This window comes from Canis aureus, chromosome 9 (genome assembly GCF_053574225.1).
Source record: "Canis aureus isolate CA01 chromosome 9, VMU_Caureus_v.1.0, whole genome shotgun sequence".
Taxonomy (NCBI): domain Eukaryota; kingdom Metazoa; phylum Chordata; class Mammalia; order Carnivora; family Canidae; genus Canis; species Canis aureus.
The window spans coordinates 24,893,871-24,916,318 of NC_135619.1; the positions used below are offsets into that span (position 1 = coordinate 24,893,871).

Genomic DNA, 22,448 nt, shown 5'->3' on the forward strand with positions numbered 1-22,448 from the left:
CTGAGACAAGCTCCCAAGACATCTAGTTTTGAAAACCAACAGGGTTGGTTTATGTCCACAAGACACACAAGGCTATAGCAAATGGAGAAACAGTTGTTTAAAGGCTTGCCTATGTAGACTCACCCACCCCTGGGTTCAGCATGGAATCAGCTGACTGTAAAGCACCTAGATTTTCTGTTAAAGAGGCTTACTTGTTTATCTTAAGGCAGTGACCAGAATGCCAGGAACTTAACATATACCTAGGGATCTACTGAAATATTCTCTGGAGACAGAGTATAGTGGGTGACATATTTGTGCTTTCCCTATGCCTCACTCCTAGAAAGGAGCTTATATCCTTCTCTGGTGCCCTGATTTTTTGAGCTGTCACCCACATGATATATCTTAGTTTGCTAGCCTTTCTTGGCCAGTGGGGCTTATACTCACAAGCCAATGGACTTATAGCCAATGGACAAAGCATTTTTTTAAAAGATTTTATTTATTTATTCATGAGAGACACAGAGAGAGATAGACACATAGGCAGAGGGAGGAGAAACAGGCTCCATGCAGGAGCCCAATGTGAGATTTGATGCCGGAACTCCAGGATCACATCCTGAGCCAAAGGCAGAGACGCTCAACCACTGAGCCACCCAGGCATCCCTGAACAAAGCATTTGTAACCAGCTACCATCTCCAGGGAACACAGTTTTCCTGTGAAACAGGCCCAACAGTTCATTTTTACAGTTGTTGCCTGGGGGGCAGGCTTCTAATTAAACATATATCTAAGGGCCAATTGTAATCCTTTCCAAAGACCTTGGAAAACATGTATTAAATTCACATGCTTCCTCTGCTAAGCTCCAGAGCACTCCTATCTCTCATAGGAAAGTTTGTACATGTGTCTGATGCCCGGTTTTTACTTCTGGTGCTCCATTTTTTTTTGTGGCTGCCACCCAAGAGTAGCCCCTTGATCACCTTGCATTCCTAGGTCTCATGGGATTATAACAAATAGTGAGATAATTCGTGGTCAGCTAACATTCACAGGACACAGCATAGATGACAGAATAAAACACACCTCAGTCTTCTGTTAAAGAGGTCTATTTTCTTGTCTTGGAGTTTCAACCTGATGGTCAGGTTGTCAATATCACCAAGAAAGGGGTTTGTACACTTGTCTGGCATCCCAATTTTTGTCACCCAAGGGACATCTCTAGATTGTCCAACACTGATAACCAGCAGAAATATGCTTGTTGTCTTCCAGGATTGTATATACTTGAATACCTTAAAAGCTGATGCTTGAACATTTGATTTCCTATCAGTCTGAATCTAGGTGCAGACTGATATCCTCTCCTTTGGGATACTGATAGGTCTTATACACCCTCAGATACTGAAAATAATTTTTTAAAAAATAGGATGCTTATATCATCACAAAGACTTCAGAGACAACAAAGAGGCATGGACAGCGTTGAAAAATAAGGCCCATTTCCTACACAAGATCACTCTTTTAAGACTGGAAAATGTGGCTTTTTTATGTAATGCATAGAAACCGATACACAGAGTCAAGAGAAATGAAGAAACAGAGGAATATGTTCCAAGTGAAAGAATGAGATGAAACCTCAAAAACAGGCCTTATTGAAATGAAGATAAGTAATTTACATGATAAACAATTCAAAATAACAAGGGTGCTCATTCATCAAGTTGAAGAAAAACATGACCAAAGTGAGAACATCGATAACAATTATAAGTACCAAATAGTCACTAAGAATAATGGAGGGATCGATATTGGTTGTGATGTTCCCATATAATAAAAAATGAAAGTTTTGGTCTTCGTGTCCAAGAAAAAAGTGCCAAATATAAGAGTCACAGAGCTGAAAATACAGTAACTTAACTGAAAAATATACTAAAGAGGTTCAACAGTAGATTAGAAGAAACAGAAGAGAAAAATTAGTGAACTTAAAACAAGGCAGAGGAACTCACTTAATCAAAGCAGCCAAAAGAAAAAGAAACAAAAAAAGTGAAGACACCTTAAAGGCCTTATGAGACAATATGAAGTGAACCAACATTTGCATAATAGAGGTCCCAGAAGAGAAAGAGGGAGAAAGGGAAAATTTTTTTGAAGAAATAATGGCTGAGAACTTCCCTAACCAGGAGAAGGAAATAAATATCCAGATCCAGAAGGTTCAGATTATTCCAAGTAAGAGGAACCCAAAAAGACCCACACCAAGACACATTATAATTAAGGTGTCAAAAGTTAAATAGAGAGAATCTTAAAAACAGCAAGAGAAAAACAGTTTATTACATACAGGGGAATATCTGTAAAATAATTTTTTTCAGCAGAAACTTTGCAGGACAGAAGAGGGTGGCACAATATATTCAAATTGAGGAAAGAAAAAGAAACTTCCAACCAAGAATTTTCTAACCAGAAAAATTGACATTCAGAATTGAAGAGAGCAAGTCTTTCAGACAAGCAAATCTAAAGGTGTTCATCAACACTAGATTGGACTTAGAAGAAATGCTAAAGGTTTCTCTTTTTTTTTTTTTTAAGCTGAAACAAAAAGGGACTTATTAGTAAGAAGAAAGTATATGGAAGTGTAATTCTCACTAGTAAATGTAAACATGTAGTAAAATTCAAAATCATCTAATGTTGTATAGGTGGTGGGCTAATCACTAATCAAATTAGTATGAAGGTTAAAAGACAAAAGTAATAAAAATAATTATAACTACAGTAATTAGGGAGTACACAAGATAAAAGATGTAAATTGTGACATCAAAAACATAAAAACGTGGATGTGAGTAAATATAGAGAGATTTAAAATATGTTCAAAGTGGGCAGCCTGGGTGGCTCGGTGGTTTAGCGCCACCTTCAGCCCAGGGCCTGATCCTGGAGACCCAGGATTGAGTCCTATGTTGGGCTTCCTGCATGGAGCCTGCTTCTCCCTCTGTTTGTGTCTGCCTCTTTCTCTCTCTGTCTCTCATGAATATAGAATCTTTAAAAAAATAAAAATAAATAAAATATGTTCAAAGTAAGTTGCTATCAACCTAACATAGATTTTTATGAATTATTATAATCCTCATGGTAACCATGATGCAAAAACCTATAATAGATACATAAAAGACAAAGAGAAGAGAATGTAAGTATATCACTGCAGAAAATCATCAAATCACAAAGGAAGAGGAACACCTGCATGGCTCAGTCGCTGAGCAACTGCCTTTGGCTTAGGTCATGATTCCGGAGTCCTGTGATCAAGTCCCGCATCATCTCCCTGCAGGGAGCCTGTTTCTCCCTCTGCCTATGTCTCTGTCTCTTTCTCTGTGTCTCTCATGAATAAATAATCTAAAAAGAAATCACAAAGGAAGAGAGCAAGAAAAAAGGCACACAGGAACTACAAAACAGGCAAGGAACAAATAGCAAAATGGCAAAAATAAATAACTACCAATAATTATTTTAAATGTAAATGGACTAAATTTTCACATCAAAAGACATAGAGTGGCTAAATTAATAATAATAAGAAGAATAAGAAAACCATCCATATATTGCCTACAAGAAATCAACTTTAGATTTTAAGTACATACACACACTGAAAAATAAAGGGATGGACAAAGATATTCTATGCAAATGGAAACCAAAAGATAACAGAGGTAGCTATATTCATGTCAAAAGAAACTATTGGGCAAAAATTATAATGAGACAAAGAAAATCACTACATAATCATAAAGGGGTCAATTCAACAAAAGGATACAATATTGTAAATATTTATGCACAGAACACCGGAGCATCTAAATATATAAAGCATATGTTAACAGACATGGAGAAAGAAAGTAGAATAACAGTTTTAACTTTAATACGCTATTCTCACCAAGGGATAGATCATCTAGAAACAAAGTCAATACATAAACATCAGCTTTATTTTTTATTATTTATTTATGATAGTCACACAGAGAGAGAGAGAAGCAGAGACATAGGCAGAGGGAGAAGCAGGCTCCATGCACCGGGAGCCCGACGTGGGATTCGATCGTGGGTCTCCAGGATCGCGCCCTGGGTCAAAGGCAGGCGCCAAACCGCTGCGCCACCCAGGGATCCCTGAACGTCAGCTTTAAATGATACACTAGACCAGATGGACTTAACAGATGTCTACAGAACATTTTGTCTAAAAGCAACAGGATACACATTCTTCTCAAACCCACATGAAACATTCTCTAGGAACGATCATATGCTAGCTCACAAAACAAGTCTTAATAAATTTAATATAATTAAAATCATATCAAGCATCTTTTCCAACCACAATGGTATGAAACTAGGAATCAAATACAAGAAAAAAAATTGGAAATTTCACAAATATGTGGAGAGTAAACAGTATGCTGCTGAACAACCAACGGTCAAAGAAGAAATCAAAAGAAAAACCTTGAGAAAATGAAAATGGAAATAAACATACCAAAACTTATGAGATATAATAAAAACAATTCTAAGATGAAAGTTCATAGCACTAAATGCCTATAACAAGATATAAGAAAGACATGAACCTCAAGAAACTAGAAAGAAGGCAATTACAAAGATCAGAGTAGAAATCAGTGCAATAGAGACTGAAAAATATAATTTAAAAAGATGAATAAAACTAAAATATTTTTGAAAAGATAAAAATAATCAACCTTTAGCTAAATGCATCAAGAAAAAAATAGAATGCTCAAATAATAAAATCAGAAATTAAATAGGAGACATTACAACTGATACCACAGAACTACAAAGAACCATAAGTGACTACTATGAACAACTATACATCACCAAATGGGACACCCTAGAGAAAGGCTGTAACTAATTACAAATATGCAACTGAATCATGAAGACATAGAAAATCCTGAAGCAACTGATTCAATCTCTTTATTCATAATCCAAAATTTCCCAATAAACAAAGGTCTAAGATAAGATTTCTTCACTGATGAATTCAACCAAACATTTAAAAAATAATTCATATGAATCCTTCTCAAACTCTTTTTTTTCTTCTCAAACTCTTCAAAAATTAGAAGCAAACACTTCTAAGCTCATTTTATGTGCCCAGAGTTAACACTACCAAAACCAGGCAGTGGGATACCTGAGTGGCTCAGCAGTTGAGCGTCTGTCTGCCTTTGGCTCAGGGCATGATCCTCGAGTCCCGGAATCCAGTCCCACTTCAGGCTTCCTGCATGGACCCTGCTTCTCCCTCTGCTTCTCTACCTCTGTGTCACTCATGAATAAATAAATAAAATCTTAAAAAAAAAAAACAGGCAAGAAAAACACAAGAAAATTACAAGCAACAAGGTCAATATCCCTGATGAACACAGATGGTAAAAGTCTTCAACAAAATATTTTTCTTAGTAGTCTCTTATAATCCTTTGTTTTTTTTTTTTTTTCTTATAATCCTTTGTATTTCTGCAGTGTCAGTCTTTATTTTTTCTCTTTTATTAGCAAAAAATAAATTTAACAGTACATTAGACAAATCATACACCATGATTAACTGAGATTTACTTACAGAATGCAAGGATGATTCAACATCCACAAATCAATGTACTACATCACATTAACAAAATGTAAGGATACTATTATGATCATTTAAAAAAGGCATATTTCATTTTATTGCATTTTACATTATTATACCTAGCATATATACTTACAAATTAAAAGTTTGTGGCAGCCCTGTGTCAAGCAAGTCTATAGTTCCATTTTTCCAAAAGCATTTACCCACTTTATGTCTCCATCACATTTTCAAAATTCTCTCAGTATTTCAAACTTTTTTGATGATGATGATGATGAGGAGGAGGAGGATGTTATTGTGATCTGTAATTAGTGGTCTTTGATGTTACTATTGCAACTTTTTGGGGGTATCACAATCACGCCCATATATGATTGTGCAAAACTAATTGATAAATCTTGTCTGTGTTCTGACCTTTCCACTAAATGGCCATTCCCCCCTTTCTTTCTCCCTTTACTCAAATTTCTCTCCTCTCTGAGACACAATATTGAAACCAGGCCAATTAATAACCTTACAGTGACCTCTAAGTGTTTAAGTGAAAGGAAGAGTCCCTTCACTCTAACCCTAAATCAAAAGCTAGAAATGATTCTCTTTCATTTTGGTGTAGTCCTAATAGTTTATATTTGCCTTTGTTTCCCAAAGCCTAATCCACAGTAAGGCCCTAACTACTCAATTCTATGAAAAGAGAGAGGTGAAGATAGATGATATAGATATAGATATAGATATAGATATAGATATAGATATAGATATAGATAGATAGATATACACATATGTACACATATATGTGTATATATATATACCATGTACATATACACACACAATGGATTATTATTCAACCATAGATATGGAGAAATTTTGCCATATGCAACAACATGAATGGATCTTGATGACATTCTGCTAATGTGTGTATTTTTTCCTCAAAACACCTATCACATTACATGATATATCTATGTTTTATTTATACATTTCTTTGATAGAAAATAAGCTTCACCAGGGCAAGGATTCTGTTTTAATTTTAGAATCATGCCACCATTGACTAGAAAAAAATATTATTCAATAAGAAATATTAAATAAAAATAAAATAAAAAATAGATAAATAATATTATTCACCATTGTATAAACAAATGTATTTGATCAATTATGTGCCCATATAACACTCCACCCTTTTTAGCAAAGAGGGAAAAAATCTTAAATATGTCAGTTCTTCAAATAATAGTGTAATGATGAACAAATGTGTTTGTGATTTATAGTACCTGAATTTGCTCCTCTATTATGCAGGCTACTTGTCCACTTTGAAAAAAACTGTCTTGTATAAAAATTGAGTTCATAATAGTTTTTAAAGGTTTGCTGTGAATCTTAAATAAAATCATGTTTATAGCTGAAGGTATATAAACTTGCAAATTCTTTCCTAAGAATTTTGGGTTTAATTAAACATAGCTTTTATCAAAAATCTTCTGTTAAATATTTGTTGAAATTACATTAGAAGAATTATAATCAGTGTCTTCAGTCTGTTTAAAATATTAAGCAGAATCCAACACAGAGATGAATAAAGGATAAGACTTTGATATTTCTGAATTAATCTTGCAAATTACTGGTGAAAACATTAGAAAAAAATGAAAATTTTATTCATGATTAGACATGCAAACCAATACAAAACCAAATAAAATAAGATAAAATTGTGTTTAACACTCTACCAATTTGGATAGTTATCCTATTCGAGAAATGTAAGACCATGAGCTAGATTATCTTAATTTTCAGGGCTTTTGTTTTATAAATCAATAAGAATTATTTGTCAAATCATACCTAAGTCAATTGTGAGAACTCCCTAACGAAGTATTTACCTAGCTTCTAATTAATGCAAATGGAAATACCTCAATTGGAAATGGTCTTTGTTAGAGTAATTGTTTTTGTGAGCCAGCTTGCGTTGTTAGCCATTCTGTCATAAAACAGTGGTCTAAAGAAGGAAAACTTTAAAATTAATTCATAAATTTTTATAATCTTATTAATATTATAAAAATAAATATTCATTTTAAGTGCAACCAAGTAGTAGAGCATATATAATTTTCCTGCTATTGCATTTATGTACAATTGCCATAATGTAATTGCTTACTAAAAACATATTTCCTTAAAAATTGTCTTTCCAATAAACCAATCAACACAAATAATTCCTCAACTTTGGTTTTATTAAAAAATAAAAAATTTATAAATACTACTTTTATTAGAACATGGGTCATTTCTAGAAGGTTTTTTTCCCAGCACTTTTCTCAATCTTAATAAAGTATAGAATTTTCAAAAGGATTTAAAGTGGTTTAATAAGCTTTATAAATCACATGCTTTTTTGTTCTTGTTTTTCTCCTCTCCACTCTTCAGCAAGTGATTTTAAAACTTCAGAAGTTTGTTTTCTAGATTTCATACCAGGCTCATAAGCAATCCATTACTTGTTTATGATCATTAACTCATATGCTTAGTGCCTTTCACCATCTCATCTCATGTCCCTTTGAGAGCTTGAAATCACCTATCATAATAAATCAAATCAACAAACTGAAATCATGAAGGACTGCATGCAGCAACTCTGCATAGCCAATGTCCCACACTTGCTTACTTGTTTGTTTTTACCAGCCCATCAAACTAAAAATATTCAGAACCTTATTTATCATTTAGCTCCTGCGCTACAATAAATTTCTCTTCCTGACTCCCCTATTTCTGGCACCATTCTTCTAGTCATCCATGCTAAAAAAGCTGTGCGTATATTTTAACTCCTCAGACAGCATACTTCATTGAACATCATCTTTTGTGTAGTGAACCTTAGTTTACTTCAATTTTATTATCACCACAAAATTACTTAAGTCCCATCTTACCTCTCATTTCATCTTTTATGAGAAAATCCAAAATAAAACAACAGCTTCCCCTGGCTTTCCACCATTCACCTTTCTTATCATGTAATATCCTCTTGGCTCATCGACTGTATGTATCATTGCCCTGCCCATAGGATCCAACAGCTTCTCTTTACCTTCTAAAAAGTCCACAACTTCAAAGCTTGGTCCTAGTAGGGAGAGAGGACAGGGTTCTTGTGATAATCCCTACAGTAAATTCTAAGATCTAAGGTGGAGGAGGGCTCCAAGGTGGGAAAGTGTTATTTGTCAGCTATCCAAGAGGAATGCAAGGAAAACTAGGGAGGACACAAAATCAACTTTTCTATGAATGTTTGTCTTTTTTGGACTTCCTATTATGAAAGATTCTTCCTATGTAAGAGGCAATTTTTCATGATGTGAGCCCCTCAGGAGACTGAGAATCTCCCTACCATGTCAGCCTAAAGTAGCTATGTTCTTCCTACATCCTGCAAGCTAAGATGAGAGAGAGCAAATAACCCAGGTTCGCCAATTAGACATAACCACCTAGAAATGTGATTCATGAAAAAATATAAGGAAGGAGTTTCAATCTGTGGCAGTAACAGCAATATTTACTTGTGTACAGTGGCAAGATTTGTACATTGTACAGATGGTCATTATAGAGGCAGCCTTTGCCCATGGTGGTATTGTGGCCAGATTGGTTTTTTGCCTAAGTTCCACTGGTTCTTGATTATTTTCAAAATACAGTTCTCAAGCTTTTTTTGACAACTTAGGGAGCTATGCAAAAATACTTCTAGGGAAGTATTTTCTGCATTATTAAGTAGGTCAGTATCTATAAATTGAACCAAGTACCATATCTGGACTGAAGGTAGAATTTCCTCAGGGAAATGTAGGGGCTATGATTTGGTAAACTAACCTGTGTATATCAGAAGGTAGAAAATTCTGTTGGTGGTCAGGGGAAGGCATCTAGCTGCAGAAGAGAAATAGCTAACTAAATAGTCTCCTATAGTTACCTGAAAATGAAATAAGCAGTAATTTTTTGGAGTCTGTGAGGCCCCTGCCATAAGAACGTATGAATAGTAGAAAAAGCAAATGAATTTCCTGGGACAAAATGACTCCTAACAATGACCCACAGTGTCTTTCTGTGACAATGCTAACAGAATTTATTTCTTTTCCAGCTAGAGTAAGCAAACCAAAGTCAGAGTTTGATTCTGCACAACATGAGAATTATATCTGTTGAATCATGACCTCTCTGTATCTCTTATGTGACATTTAGAGAATTTATCAGAAAGAGGTGAGACCACAAACACAGCAATGGAGATATGCATGAAAATCCAAAGAGCCCAAGAGTAACTCAAACTCCCAAAGACCACTGAACTTCCCTGATCAGACTTGTAATATTCTCATATCTCTGAGGCATAATATCAGTTCTTTTTTGGAGAAATTTAGGTTTCCTCATAACCAACTGTAGTCTACAGATTCATAGATCTAGAATCACATTCCATTATATTCCTATGTGGCCAATTGCAAAGTCAAAATGTGAAAAAGAAGACTACATGAATGAACTGCCAAACTTTGTTAATTGCCATCAACAAAAATCTAGGGATTACATATGAGAATGGATTACAAAGGTGTATGAATCATAACTTTAGAATGGGATGAACTTTTTAGGGGTGCAATTACCAGTGATTCTGCATTGGATATTCTCATTGATAGATCTAGGAATAATTAACATTGTTTGCTTGCTGTTTTATGGAAACCTGGATGCAGGAGTGTTGGACACTACACATAGTTGATAGTTGGCATAATATGAAGTAAAAAACCCAATGATTTCTGAAGCATTTTAATTTTATGAATGTAAGCTTTAAAATGTATGTGGAAGCTGGGCAGTCAGAAGGTAGACATAAGGGTATTTGTCATTATTTTAATTTTTGTCCTTTATCTGAATTTTTATATTTTGGAGAACTGCTCCATTTTCTACATTTTGATGAAAGATAGAACCCAATTTCTCATGGCAGATTTGAGGATGAGGGCCATAACTTTATGGCTAACCATATGGCGTTTTGGAGAACTTGACAGTCTAGAGTGAACTGTGCAAGGAAAAATGGACAGGATGATTAGACTCAAGGCAGAGGGCTGAGCAGCAGCTGCACCTAGTGGCAGTAAATAATGTCTACTCCATCTGCATACAGGCCTATGTACAGTTCCTGGGACAAGGAATAGTGGCAGCATTCTCATATGTCCTAAATCCATTGGTTCCTTCCTTCTTAAAAACCTTATTCTATACCAGATTTTGTTCTTACTCTGTGATAGTTCTCAAATGTCTCGAATAAATTGTTTTCTGTTTAAAGTAACTACAATCAATTCTGTAACATCACCAAAAACTGATTAGTCCAGAGTTCAAGTATAAATTTTGCATATTCACGGTAGTTAATTTCAAGTGTTGGAAATGAAATTCATTCTTGGGAATGGAGCCTGGATACCATTTTCTAAGTGGGAAACAGTAATGGCAGGTGTGTTAGAGTCAGGGTCAATCCAGGCATTTATCTCAAAAAAAAGGCAGAGGAAGTCAAAACATAAGGTCAGTGCCCTCAATATGGGCTGGCATTAACAAAGAAGTTGTCTTAGATTTTTAGTTTTCCTTTTTCTTCAGTTTGATGAGGTTCCTACACAGGCATAAAGTCACCCTGCCTTTGAGAGTTCAATGCAAGGCAAGTCATATAGGTAACCTGCCTGCTCAGGAAGAAAAATCCAAAATTGGGGGACAGCAAGTTATGTGTGATGTGGATATAATTTTAGAGTGAGACTCAGAAATGCTATTCTTAAAATTTACTGGTCTCAGGAAGGAGGCTTTTGATATGCTAAGCAGTATTGCTCTATGTTTCCAGCAAAGATTACAAAAAATATTAAATGGTTGGTATGCATTTTGAAAACTGGAATGAGGTCTTTATTAAGAAAGCACTCTCTCTGTGGCTTTGTTTATCAAAATCCTATCTATTTATCAAAGCTAAGTTCAACGGTAAGTTGTTCCACAAAGTATTAGCTGGTCTGCCGAGCCGGAATTTCCTCTACTACTAAATTCTCTCAGTATTTTGTAGTAGGTTCAATACTGTGGCCCTGCTTAACTGACTGGCTAAAGACTACCTGATGAGTAGCAAAAAGTCAATCAAAGCATGGAAAATCTTGAGGTGTGGATTACAAAATTTGCCTCATCCTGGTGATAAGGATTCAGAATTAGGAACCTCAGCACTAGACTTTGTTAGCTGGATCATTGCACACAAACCAGAAAAAGAAGGCTAAAACCAAGGAGTGCCAAGCACGTGATGAGCACCACCCCAAATTCTGAATATAATTTCTTTCTTTCTTCATTTCCCTAGGAAATAGAAACTCTTGCCAATTCTTTCAGCCTGATTCTCTAGTTGAAGCATAGGATAGGGCTGCACATGCATATTATTGCTTGCACCTGGGTAAAGCAGGATAAACAGATTGCAAATACAGCTCTCTTGTGCTATATTTATTACCACATATTTAGTTATCACCTAAGTTATAAAGGCAAACAAAACTTTATAATTTCTGAGTTTTTCATAAAGCACAGTGCTATGTACATAGGAGAAGCTCAATAAAACTTTTTTTGAATAGATGAATGAATAATTATCACTATGAAATATGTATAGTTATAAAAATATATAGTTGGGTGTTGAATGCCTATTCCATTTCCCCAGTATTATGTAATGCAGTAATCTACAGAAATTATTTACCATGTTCTACTAGATTTCACACTTAGAAAATATCACTCCAGTTCATATTACCCATGTTATTACTGTCTGTTAGGGGTCAGTATTTTGATACACTTTTGTGATTAAATTTCAGTAGCAGAGTTAAACTTTTGTGAAGTATATACACTCTTCATCACATCAACCCTGAGATCCATGGCATTTGAGTAGCTTCCAATATATTCCTGCAAATTACTAGGGACTGATAATTATCACACATTTCACACCTTGAGGTAATAAAATCCCAAACAATAAAATCAGATACTGTGGAAAATGTAGTTAACACCTCATGAAAAAAATTCTTAACGTCTTAAATCAAAACTGCATCTTCATCTTCTTTATGCTTATGTTTGGGGAAAATAAATAGGCCAATGAATTAGTGTTACCCAATTGCATGCTTTTAAAAGAGTAACACATAATCATCTGATCAATTTTGTTCTAGGCAATTATGTTAAAATGGTCATCATGAGATATAAAAAGCAATTTTTAAATCAAATCTACACTAGACATATCAAAAAAATTTACAGAAAATGCCACTTAACGATATTATCTATGAAATTAAAGAAACATTAAAATGTGAGAATTTTCATTTGACATAATAACTACAGCCAAAATAGTAATTTTACTTTAAATTTAATTTGACAGAAAATATTCTGAATCCTAAGTTTTCAAAAGATGTTTAATAATGCATCTCCTGACATATACCAGAGTTATTCCATTTCTGTTTTAGCAGTTATTATAAATAATATTTTAGAGTTTTACTGCAGATTATATTTCAACAATTTACTTCAAAATACTTTTGATTATAAAAATAATATCTAACCAAATGCATTTTTCTAATCTACATACTCAACTGTACTTGAGTATATATAATTGCATTTCAAGACTTAAAATGGCATTCCTATGTGCTAGGTAGTTTGCTAGAAAATGTAAAAGATCAATGTTGGAATCCCTGGGTGGCTCAGCGGTTGAGCATCTGCCTTTCGCCCAGGGCATGATCCTGGAGTCCCGGGATCTAGTCCCGCATCGGGCTCCCTGCATGGAGCCTGCTCCCTCTGCCTGTGTGTCTCTGCCTCTCTCTCTCTCTCTCTCTCTCTCTCTCTCTCTCTCTGTCTCTCATGAATCAATAAATAAAATATTTTTTAAAAAAGATCAATATTATTTCATTTAATCCTTTCAGTAAATCTGTAAAATGAAAAAACTTAAATTTCAAAGCAGTTTAATAACTTGCCCAAAGTCAAACAAATTATAACATCATTTGAAATTATATCCTCTGATTAAAAATCAGACAATTTTAAAGGATACTTATTGTATTTTCTATGTGCATTATATATACAAAACAAAGAGAACAGTTTCATTTATCCAGCAGCAGGGAAATTTTCTATGAAAGAATTTTCTAGAAGTTTACACCTTAAGAACAAAGTTGTTAGTTTTACAACTTCAGTGGAAAAATTTTAATACATTGATTATATTTTAACATCCCTATTAGCTGATGCATAATAAAATATATATTTGATGTTTCAAGTCACCAACATGACCATCGATTTCTGTAGGAGGTAGTAACATAGTCATGTATTAAATGATACTGGGACGCCTGGGTGGCTCAGCAGTTGACCACCTGACTTTGGCTCAGGGCCTGATCCTGGAGACCCAATATCCAGTCCCATGCCAGGCTCCCTGCATGGAGCCTGCTTCTGTCTCTGCCTGTGTCTCTGCCTCTCTCTCTCTGTATCTCTCATGAGTAAATAAAATCTTTAAAAAAATGATACTGAATGTCTATTTATGCTCCAGTGGAACTTGAATTATTCTTGTTTAGAGTAACTTTTTTTTAAACTTTAATTATTGGGTGGCTCTATCAGTTTCTTCTGATTGTGAGTGTCCCTATTTTTTTATAAATTTATTTTTTATTGGTATTCAATTTGCCAACATATAGAATAACACCCAGTGCTCATCCCATCAAGTGCCCCCCTCAGTGCCCATCACCCAGTCACCTCCACCCCCCACCCACCTCCCCTTCTACCACCCCTATTTCGTTTCCCAGAGTTAGGAGTCTCTCATGTTCTGTCTCTCTTTCTGATATTTCCCACTCATTTTTTCTCCTTTCCCCTTTATGAGTGTGCCTATTTGTTGAAATGTTTCAGTTTTGTATGTCCAACCAGTTGCTTGGAATTTGCAGTATGCAGATATAAAATTTCCACCTGGCATTTTAAAATTTCATTTGAAGTATAGCAGCTAACTCTGTGGGATGGACCAAACATACCTTACACAAAATGTTTCTATTTCAAAGTACACTCTTCGGTGCAAGATCATTTTCATAGTCACTATTGGTACAGTTATTCAGTCACAAATATTTCATGAGCTATTACTATGTGCTAGATACAGTTCTAGGTGCTAAAGAATCAGTAGAGAATAAAACAAGTAATGATCTATAGATTAATAATACAGAAAAATTATAGATTTCTTTTAAATTGTAGGATCTTATACTTTAAAATATTCTTGCTAAAGTATTCACAATGAGGAGTCATACATTTACTCCAAGTATTCCTGAGCTTGTCTTTTGTTGTATTCTTTAGGTCTCTGTTACAAATCCAGCTCATACTAAGATATATGTGGTATCTAACAGAATCCTAGGACAGTACTACCAGTGCTTTAACAGAGTCAGGACTCATCTGAGTCTCCTGTCTCAGAGTCTCTCCATGTATGTCTACTGCATGTTTCCTTCTCCCTGAAGACCAACTTTCTCCACATGGCAGAAAGTATATTCACCAACAACTCTGCATCTTAACACCTTATGGTTTCTAAGATTCAGAGAAAACACAGTTTTCAGAAAGATAAGAGGGAAAGTGCCAGGAGAAAAAAAAAATGTATGTTCAGTACAGTTTTCAAAGCCAATTTAACAGTCTCTTAAGAAAATGTGTTTTTCATTCTTTTCATTCATTGCCTCATATATATTGAATATGAAGCTATTGGTATTTCTCCTTCAAAACTTGTAAAGATAAAAAAAAAAACAAAACTTGTAAAGATAAAAATAATAGCATTATAGATCATTTTCATTTTATACATTTTTTATAACTTCTTGCATTTCAGCCAAAATCTCATAGAGTTAAGACTGATATAACAATTTATCTGCAGTGTATTTGATCAGTACACAATAAAGGTTAGCATTGGTGACATTTAAAAGACATGATAGCAGCTAGAAAACTACAGAAAAAAGATTGTTTAGTTTAAATCCAACACTCCATGTCACATTTTAGGATTACTTAGATAACTGAAGTTAAAAAATGATGTTGAAGCTATGAAGCATGCTGAACTTACCAGAGTACAATGTAAATAAATATTCAACGTTGCATGTGAAGATAGGTCTACAAAACATAAAAAAGATATATTTCTGTCATTTGTTTATTCAACAGGCATTTATTGAGTTGTCTCTTACTTTCAAAAAATAGCATTCTGGTTCTAAAGAAAGAAAAAAGAAAAGTTAGATTTGTGTAACTACAAACATTACAAAGAAAAGAAGTATTTTGAGTTTATTAATTAGGAATCCAGCCAATGTATCTAATCAATATTTCCAAAATTATTTCCACCATTGCTACAACATAGTCTAATTCACATCATCTATTCCACTGAACAATGCAGAAAACAGATACGGCTTTGATTCTTCTCTTGCTACACAGACCATCCTCCACACAAAACTCAGAGCCATTCTTATAAAATAGGAAAGAGTTAAAGCCACTCTGTGTCAACACTTTGATGGTATCTTATTCCATAAAATCTTTTGTCTTTTGCTTGTCTTCAAGGACCAGATAAGTAAGTGCATATGGATAATGTTTAAGATAAAATAGAGTTAAATTGTCAGTAAGCTTTCCTTTTTATTATCAATGGCAGAATAAACTTAATAGAATTTACTTTCTGTGCACTTTGCCTTTGAGGAAGAAAGGTAAAAGATATGAGAGCATGGTATCAGTGTATATCTAAAGATCAATGCATAGTCATTCAAATTTCTCACACATTTTCACAGAGTTCTCTGCAATAACTTATCTTCTAGTGATGGCTCTTTACACTATTTTGGAGCTCCTTTGACATATTACTGTATTATTCTATATGGATCAAATCACAATAGTTTCTTTTGAAACTAAGAAAAAATGTTCTTTTATTTTGAAATGAAATAAGTAAGACTTTCAATATTTATTCATATGGTCTTGCACTGAGCTGACAGTAATATTTGGAGAATTGATTTTGCTGAGGACCTATTTTCCTAGCACTCAGCCAAATGTTAAAATGGAACCCTATAGATACCATTAATATACTACGAAAAGACAGTAAAAACAGCATCCAAGTCATTAGTCAAAATAGTAAAAGTTTTGCCGGTATTGCTGATGGGAGAATACCTTCAATACTTAAAATTGTTTAAGTTTGGTAACATAGCTCAAGACCCAGTATCTATAGTATGCAGATTACCTGATAGTTTTATTGGTATTGGATTCGGATTTATTTCAGACGAATTTAATTAAGATGTGGACAAGAATCTTACAAAAGTTGACATAATCAAGGGAATGATTAATATTACAGGATAGAAGGAGATATTTACTATTCCTCATATAATTGTTAGACATCTACCAAGAAGGCTGAAAAGGTTTTGTTACTTAATATGCACTTATTTAAGTAGAAACTAGTGCTACTAAATATAAAAGTTACCTTTTTATTTTGTTATTTTACTATGTACCAATTAATAAAACAAACTAAGCATGCCTCTGTACTTACCTTAATTATTTTAGCAACAGTGTTTATTTTTTAAAATTTTATTTATTTATTCATGAGACACAGAGAGAGAGAGAGAGAGAGAGAAAGAGAGAGAGAGGCAGAGACACAGGCAGAGGGAGAAGCAGGCTCCATGCAGGGAGCCTGACGTGGGACTCGATCCCAGGTCTCCAGGATCACGCCCTGGGCTGAAGGCGGCGCTAAACCACTGAGCCACCTGGGCTGCCAGCAACAGTGTTTTAATACCTACATTAAAATTGTGGAAACTGAGGCTCATGGTATTTATTTTGTTTATGTGGTAATATGATTTGTAGTCAAGTTATCTGGCTCTGAGGCTCATAATTTTTATCACTTAATTACACTATCAAAATAGACTAGAATTTAAATGAATTTCCTTTATTTTCTTAATGAAAAATATTCTAAATAAAAACATTTATTCTAAGCATTGTTTTACCTACCATTACTGGAACATAATTTACATCATAAGGAATTGTTATTTGCTAACTAACGAATATTTCTTTTTTGTAATTAAAGATCGGAGCCTTTTCATAAGAAGTTCAAGTAAAGTTGGACAGTATGGCAGGAACAAGTTGACAACTATGAAGGTATTATAAATTCAAGTGGCTTTGATAGAACCAGAACAATGAAATGCTCCATGGTAGATCTGTCCATTGTTAATTGTTAAACTGTACAATTGAATAGTCAACAGAAGTGTATGACAAACCAGACAACTAATCTGAAAGTACAAAAATGGAATTAGCTGATATCACGAAACTCATCGGCATAACCCAAGCAGTTACACTTGTTGAAGTGCATAACAGCAAGTTATACACTGGGAAAAAGTGTGCTGAACTTGAAGTTGGAAATAAAAATAACCTTTTCTGAAGATTGTTTTGAAGGTAAGACTATCAAAGTGGACACACAAACTTTATGCCGTCTGCAGCATAAATTTCATAGGTTATATAAAAGAAGCCAGGAGGCGGTAGAAAAATACATATTACTGGATAATAAATTTCCCTTTCATTATTTTTGAATAACTTTTTTGTTGGTTATTATTTCGCACAGTTAAGATTTTCAAATATCTGGACTTCTGAGAAGATGGTAAAGTAGAGGATCCTGACCTCAATTCATCTCATGGACAAACTGAGATAACAACCACATCAGTGAAACTAACTCTGAAAATGACCTGACAACTGGCAGAACAGACTTTCCACAGTTAATTGTATAGAGAAGACTGAATCCAAATGGGTAGGAGATATGGTTTAGAACCAAACCCCCCATGACAGTAACCACAAATGGGAGGGACACTACAAGCAAAAGCACAGAGAAGTGAGAAGATCACTGTACCAGGTACCCTGCAGAGGGAACTGCACTAAGAAGGCAAGTCTCCATAACATTCTGGCTTTGAAAATCTGGCTTTGGTTTAACTTCATGAATCTTTACTAACAGCAGGGTTAGCTCCAGGAGAGCCTGAGGGCAATAGGAAACAGTCTCTGTCCTTAATGAGTCAGCATAACAAACAATCCAGGAGAGATACAACATAGAAGCAGCAGTCTGAAAAACACAGAAGGTATCAGAGATTTATTTACTAATCTCAGAATGTGTAAGGGAGGAGCAGGGATTTTTAGGAGACTTCTCCAAGAACAGAAGTGCTGGTGGGTGCCATTCACCCAACCCCTACCCCAACCTAAATAGATGGATACAGGCAAGAACCAGTGAGAACACTTTCCACCTATCTTGCTAGTACACTGTGCTCTTTCCCTCTGTTCTCTTACAGATCTGCGCCCATTCATCCCACTCCACACCGCTGGAATCCCTCCAAAGCAGCTCTTATCCCATCACACTCTGCAGGTGACCCCAGTGGGGACTGGCACCATTATAAAGTGACTCCTGCCCTGGGAAGAGGGGAAAATAACCACATACACACCAACACACTCACAGTCTCAGTAGCTGAATCTAATAGCTGGCAGCACAGAGAGTGCCTTGCCAATCAGTGCAACTGTAGCTCTGGCAGGTTGGACTGGGGACAAGCATCTAGTCTGACTGCCAGCCCACCCCCCAATAAAGGCTCTCGAGGAGCAACAGAGGGAGAGCACCTTGTATTTGATGTGACTGCTAGCCCACAAAACAGGCTAAGGGCAGGCATCTGGTCTGACTGCTGATAATACCCACTAAAAGCTCTCTGCAGCCCCAGACTAGCCCCAACCCCTGTCAAGGGCACCCAGAGCAGGCAAAATGCACCATTGTAGGGAACTGGACTGAAGGCAAACCTGGTGTAACCACAACAGTAGGACATATAAAACACACATAGGAGATACCCCTTGAAGCTCCAGGTTCCGGTAAATAGGGAACATTGCATTATAGGGTACTACAGCACCTCTTCTTCAGAAAACCACTATTTTCAAGGCCAGGTGACATAGATGACTTTCCTAACACTTAGAAACAGACACAGAAAGTTAGACAAAATAAGGAAAGAAAGGAATATGCTCAAAATGAAAGAACAGGAAAAAATCACAACAGAGTTAACAAAACAGAGATAAAGAATTCAAAGTAATGGTCATAAAGACAATAGGGACTTGAGAAAAGAGTGGAGGATGTCAGTGAGATCTTCAACAAAAGTTGGAAAATTATAAAAAAAGAACCCATCAGAGACGAAGAACTCAGTAACTGAAATAAAAATACACTAGAGGGAATAAATAGTTGAATAGAGGAAGCAGAAGAGTGGGTAAGTGAGCTGAAAGAGTAATGGAAAGCAACCAAATTAATAGGAAAAAGAAAAAAAGAATAATAAAAAATGAGATTAGGTGAAGGGAACTCCGCAACGCCATTAAGCACAATAACTTTTGCATTATAGGCATTCCAGAAGGAGAAGAGAAGGAAAAGAGGGCAGAAATTGTATTTCAAGAGATAACAGCTGAAAACATCCTTCATCTGGGGAAGGAAACAGAAGTCTAGATCCAGGATGCAGAAAACTCCCAACAAAATCAATCCAAGGATGCTAAACTAAGACACATAATAATCAAAATTGCAAAAAGTAGTAATAAAAGGAGAATTTTAAAAGCAGCAAGAGAAAACAGTTGCATACAAGGAAAACTGAATAAAGATATGAGCTGATTTTCAGCGGAAACTTTACAGGCCTAAAAGGAGTGGCTTGATATATTCAAAATGCTGGAAGGAAAAAAAAAACCTTGCAACCAAGAATACTATTCTGACAGGCTGAGGTTCCAATACTGTCTCTTACCAGTTATATAGCCTTTGACACAATATTTATCTTAAGTTCTGTGTCCTTAGCATCTGTGTAATGTGTAGCTAGTAGTATATACCTTTGAGATGAAGTTCAAGTGATAGAACTGTCTAAAATGTCCAGCTTTTTATAGTGTTAAAGATAAGAATCATCTTGCTTGTCCAGACCACTATGACAAATCATCTCCAAATTAGTACTCCTGTAATGGAGATGCAGATTTAACAAATCACCATTTCAAATTTTATTTAGTAGCTCCAATTTTCCTTAAAGTTGCAAAAGCAAGAGGACTTAAAATTTTCAATTAAATGGTATATCTTAATAAAAAGAATTTTAATTATCTTCTTGAAAAGGCAGTGAGTCTATAGCAAAATATCATAAATTATACCAAAGGATGATAAAAATCTAACATATTTCCTATATCTAATATATTCCATATAAATAATACTTAGTTTTCAATAAAATATGAAGTGGAAACTCTTTAGTATAGCAGAGATAATTTATCAAAAGTCAACCACATATTTTCCAAGTAAAAAATAATTTTAAATGAAATCAGAAACTATAGAGGGGTGTCTACTGCCACCATTAATCTTCAGTATTTCTTGGAGTCTCTAGAAAATTCTGTAAGATCAGAACATCAAAATCTGGCAGAAAAAAATTAAAAGGCAGAACTAAAGTTAACTCCTATTGTTGATGACTGCATACAGACACTCAAAGAGATTCTAATAAAAAAATTGAAATCGGTAAAGGAATTGTTAAAATGGCCAGGTATAAGTTTCACCTATTCAAGAAAAATGTAAAATAGTAATTGGAAAAATATTTTACTTAAAATAATTATAAAACAAAATTCTTATGCATATATATTAAGATATAATTGACATATAACTTATTTATATATAATTCTACTAGTTTTGACAAATGCATGTCTACCCTCTAAAATTTCCCCAGTGCCCCTCCACTCAACAATTTCACCAAACTAACCCCCTTACAAACACTAATCTGATTCTTACCCTCTGATTTTGCCTTTTCTAGAATCCTATATAGATGCACAGAATATGTAGCCTTTGAATCTGACTTTTACTAAGCATAATGCATTTGAGATTCATTGAATTGTTGTATGTATCAGTAGTTAACATTTTTATGGCTGAGTAGTATTTCTTTATAGGTATGTAACACAGAATATGCATTCCTTATATAAGGGCCTTTTAAAATGAGACACATTTTCTAAAGATATTAGTCATGATTATAATGAATAAAGAAACTATAGGTACTATGAACCATATAACCCAATGGCATTTAATCTGAAACATGAAGAATAAGTAAGAATCAGCTGAATATTGGGATAAAAGAAAGTCAGAAAGACATAACATTTTCCACCAACTTAGGCAAACCCAATATAATGAAATTTTACTATAAAAAAAAATTAAATCCAGAAATAGACCCACATAAACAATCTTTGATAAGGGAACAAAGACAATAATGAAAACAAAGTCTTTTCAATAAATGACACTAGAACAACTGATATTCAAAAAAGAAAAAGAAAAAGAATCTAGACACAGAGAAGGGGGCAGAGACATAGGCAGAGGAGAAGCAGGTTCCACACAGGGAGCCCTATGTGGGACTCGATCCATCATCCCAGCATCACACCCTGGGCCAAAGGCAGAAGCCTAATGGCTGAGCCACCCAGGTGTCCCAATTCCTTAACTTTTTATCTGGCATTCTTCAGATGTTAATACGCTGTATCATTTCTTCTGTTTCACCTAAAATAAGCAAATTTATAATCTGTGAGCATTTATTTCAGACTTGTTCCCATTTGTGTTTTAACATTTCATATCGAAAGCCAAAGGTGGGATGTTCCCGCATTCATAATCTCCTAAGGATCTTTTGTTCTTGACTGTGCTTTGACAAAGTAACACTATGCTATTCAATCTAATTTCTTTTCTCCAAAAGTTTTTCTAAGTAGCTATAATATTAATTTAAAGTTTCTTCAACAGATTTTGTCCTAAATAAATCACCGAAAACTGCACGAGTTTTTACTACCAGCTGACCTCCTCCTGAGAAAAAGAAAAGTACCAGGACTCTATTCTCCGTTTTTATTGCAACAGGCTGAGAAAGATTCATGTTTAAAATTCAAAGACTGTGATTGAATTAAAAATACATGTGTTTTAAAAAATTCCAGTGGTTGATGTATTGGTTCGATTTCTTTAGAGGCTTTTGTGTTTGTGTTTTTCACCATATACTTCTGCTTGGGGAAAAAGTCATTAAAAAATAATCTTCAAAAAACGTTTTTCATCAAGGGTTACTTCAGTTACTGAAATATTAGGAACTCCAACAAATATCAACAAATGGCTATG

The 22,448-nt window shown here is 34.7% G+C and overlaps 1 long non-coding RNA gene across 1 annotated transcript in view; it reads right to left on the reverse strand.

Moving 5' to 3' along the window:
• LOC144320069 (uncharacterized) overlaps positions 1-15,459 on the reverse strand; it is a 139,830-nt gene extending 124,371 nt beyond the window's left edge. The window contains exon 1 of the long non-coding RNA XR_013385653.1: positions 15,411-15,459. This is a non-coding gene — a long non-coding RNA (uncharacterized LOC144320069). The remainder of the gene's footprint in view (positions 1-15,410) is intronic.
• Between the last annotated feature and the right edge of the window lie 6,989 nt (positions 15,460-22,448).